The 3,881-nt window shown below is 46.3% G+C and overlaps 1 pseudogene; it reads left to right on the forward strand.

Moving 5' to 3' along the window:
* The first annotated feature begins 3,476 nt into the window (after window positions 1-3,476).
* On the forward strand, window positions 3,477-3,595 carry LOC112473315 (annotated as a pseudogene).
* The last annotated feature ends 286 nt before the right edge of the window (window positions 3,596-3,881 follow it).

Below are 3,881 nucleotides of genomic sequence, written 5' to 3' on the forward strand. Positions count from 1 at the left end.
CACGACGATTGCCTCTCAGGCTGGTAATGAGGAATATTGAGAATTTATTTGCAGTAGCGATGCATCTTTTCCTGGAAAGGTCGGGGGCTCCGCTGACCTGCCAGACTGCGCGGGCCTGGCTAAACTTCTTGGGTTGCTTCCTTTGATTGGTTTTATGAAAATAGCCTAATTAGGATAAGCTCTTTTCTTTCATCTTTTCTTCTACCCTTTCTTTCCTTCTGTATATTTGCTCATCTGTCTTTAGTCTCTTTATATATTTCTTTTCTTTTTTATACCTATATTTTTCTGCTTTCTTTTATTTAATTTTAGTTATCTTGCTTTTTGTGCGTTCTTTCTTGTTTTCTTTCTGACTTTACACCTTTCTGTCCCCTCCTACCGCATTTACCACTCCCCCCCATTCCTTTCTCTCTCTTAGTCACTTACATTATTTTATTTTTGTTTGCTTTTTCGTCCTCTCATTTGTCTTTCATTTTCTCTTTTTCCCTTCCTCTTTTTCTGTCTTTTCCTCTCATCTACTAATGTTTTTCTATTTCTTTTTCTCTTATCTCAGTTTTACTTTTTCTACTCCTTTCCCCCAAACACACACACTCATTTTTTTCTTTTTGGCCCTCTCCATTTTCCATTGTTCTTCTCAGAAGTCTGGGAAGGGCGTGCCAGGTGGCTGCTCTCTGCAGAGTTGGAGCTTACCTTTGGCAAGGGGCAGTCCTGCAAGATGGTCTGGAGCAGCGTCGCCCACCCACAGAGCCCTGCCAGCGGCTAGAACTTTGAGGCCCAGTTGGAGAGGAGAGGCATCCAGGCCCTTCTCCCTAAAATGAAGTCAGACAGGACCTCTCTTGGCCTTCGAGGGAAATCTTTTGGACAAAATGAAGGCAGAGTCCGGGAGCTACAAGTATCAGAGAGTGGAGATTTGGCTGGTCAGGAGGAGGCCACTATCACCTCTGAGTCCCTCCACACACAGGCAGCCCTGGGACAGACCTCCTTGGAATTAGGACACTCTCAGGACAAAACCAAATGCTTCAGAGGCTGAGGCTGAAGGAGCCAGCTATAAAATTAGAGTCGATTGTGGACTCCATCACGGAACAAGTGGATCCAAGATGGTCTGCTAGGGGGAGACGCTACCTCCAACCACAGGAAACGGGAGGACCTCTCAGCCAAGCCCAGGAACTGTGAGTGGGGTCTGGAGTCAAGTAAAGGATTGGGAAAGTGGGGGACAAAATTGAAGGTTGCTACTCTCTGGTCCTGCAGCTCTAGGCAGGCAAGCTGGCTGCTTTTTGCATGCCCAGTGTGCCAACTTGAAAGGCTCATTGGCCCCAGAGTCCCCAGCCTCTTCTCCTGACACCAAAACCCGGCTTTGCTGTTGGGTTGGCTGACTTTAGTTACCAACTCCCAGAACCTAACCTAGAGAAGCCCAGCCTGGATCTGGCCCCAACCATTAGGAATTCTGAGCCTAGAGGGCTGCACCGCAGAGCACAAGTCTTTGGCAAGGTTCTGTTCTAGCTTGGTGTGATGGACAGTCATTTCTCCTCTCTATGCCTCCGTTTTCCTATCTGAACTTTGGACTAGCTGTTCTTTAAGTTCACACAAGTGTTTACTTTGGGCAGAATAGAAGCAGGCTGGCAAGAACAGAGAAGGGAGTGTTACTGAAGGCTGAGGGCATTGGTGTGGAAGAAGGCCACAGAGGGAGTCACAAAGAGGCCACCAAACTCATCACTGATTATTCCACAGGGTCCTAGGGTGAAGCACAGTTATTAGGGCCTTGAGGGAGCCCAGCCCCTCAACCTGGAATGTGTGGAGCAACCATCGTGGACTGACTCAGTTGGGACAGTCAAATCCAGGGTGTGAACTCCGCAGTAGCCCATTAAACAGGACCAAATTGGTGCAGGAAATCACCTCCTCCACCCTCACCCTGTAATTCCTTGAGGAGCCTTCCAGTACTCCCCCCACCCATACACATACACTTGGAAGTGGAGTAACAGGTGTGGGATTCTCAAATGGGGACCCACGGCCAAGATCTTTGTGGTTTGTAGCAGCTTCTAGGGTACTGGGAAACTTGGCTTCCTTTGTTCCAGCCCCTGAGATCCTGGATGGGACTCAGGAATGGAGAGTATATCAAAAAAACCTACCTGCAAATTCAAGAAAGCAATTAGAGTCACTTACAACTCCCCCCACCCCCAATCTCCACCTTGTTTTTTCCCTCAGGGAATGTGGATGTAGGTGATAATTATCAGGATAAATGCTGGCTACTCTCAAGGCTGCTTGCCTATAGTCCTTGCTAGAGACAAAGACTGAGTTTTCACTCTTCAAATCAAGAGAAATATTAGTGCCAAGGCCCTAAACCTGGAGTCCCAAACCCATCTATTTGGCCTGAAGTGGAGCTATATAGGTTTGAGGCTTAGAGGAGAGCATAGCTTGAGAAATTTGATCTCTTGCTCTGATTCCCCATTTCCCTTGCTGAGAGGCCTGAGACCTTCCAATGGCCCAGAACTTGATCATCTTGTGGCCCACTACCCCTTCTCTGTCTCTTCCCCACCTCATAACAAAAGCTTTTCCCTTCTCTTTCCACTAAGTTATGTTCCAAGAAACACAGTTGGGAGAGGGGAAAGGCAAGCATTTCATACACACACATGCATGCGCACGAAGGAGCAAAGAAAAATTGTCCACTAAAGAAAGCCAGTCCTGTCCATGGTGCTCATGGGTTCCTGGATTCCTGTCTTCACCAAGATGGGAGGGAAAGGTGCTACAAAGGATTTCATAAAGACTTGACAAATAATTCTCCTGCCTCCATCTGCTTTCTGAATTTCAGCCCCAGCCTGAGCTGAATATTGGGTAGTTCCTGGTTACTACCTGAGGACTCTGACCTGGAGGAAAGGTCATCTTAGCCAAGCTCCCAAGGTTCTGGGCCAGCCATTTTCCCCAGATCTCAATACCTTATAAGGCTAGAAAAGCCTGGAGGAGGGTCATCTGCAGCCTGTCTACACGGACTCTAAATGTCCAGAGCTGATATTGGATCATACACATGAAATCCCCTCATCAAAGTGAGATTTGGGATTGGAGCAGAACACTGGGCATGTAATTTGTCTTAGCTCTGGACTGCTTGGGCTTAAACTAGTATTTCTTCCCCTCTAGCCTCCTTCAGAGGTTTTCTAATAGTTCTAAGAGGGCAAATGAAATGCCCTTCACTTTAAATTGGAAAATGACCCACCAAAAAAAATATTTTTAAATATTTGGCCTCATAGAGTCTATAATTTTATCCATCACTGGAGGAGATTGTGGCTGTAATTGACCTTGGGTGCCAGAAGTCTTTCCCCAGAGACCTCAAGATCTTTGCTTTCCCCTTATGTTGCTTGTGTGGCCAGGGTGGGACCCGGGAGGAGATTCCCGTCTTGAAGGCTACTGTGTAAAATTATCACAAGAGGCTAAGGATTTAGAAGCTTAGAAAAATAGAAAATTTTTCTCCTATGAAATAATTAATTAGGGTCTGCATCCATACCACTCTGAATAAGCCCGATCCAGTCTGATCTCAGAAGCTAAGCAGGATCAGGCCTGGTTAGTACTTGGATGGGAGACCACCTAAGAAGACCAGGTGCTGTAGGCATAAAGAATAAAAATAAGGGATTGTAAGCTGATGAGTTCCTTACAATCTATGAGGTCAACCAAAGGTTGCCTCACCGCCCCCCCCCCAAAAAAGAAAAGAAAAGAAGGAAAGAATTAATTAGGGTTGTCTCTGATTGGGGGATATGAGGGAGCTCTCCCTTTCTCCTCACCTTTTTTTTTTTTTTTTTTAATAGAAAACCCAAATTCCTTAGTTACCCAAACTGGTCAATTGGTGTTTGGGGTTGGGAGGATCCTTAGAGATCGTTCAGTTCTAGCCAGCTATGTGC

The sequence above is a fragment of the Pteropus alecto genome, unplaced genomic scaffold, assembly GCF_000325575.1.
Source record: "Pteropus alecto unplaced genomic scaffold, ASM32557v1 scaffold98, whole genome shotgun sequence".
In the NCBI taxonomy this organism is placed as follows: Eukaryota; Metazoa; Chordata; class Mammalia; order Chiroptera; family Pteropodidae; genus Pteropus; species Pteropus alecto.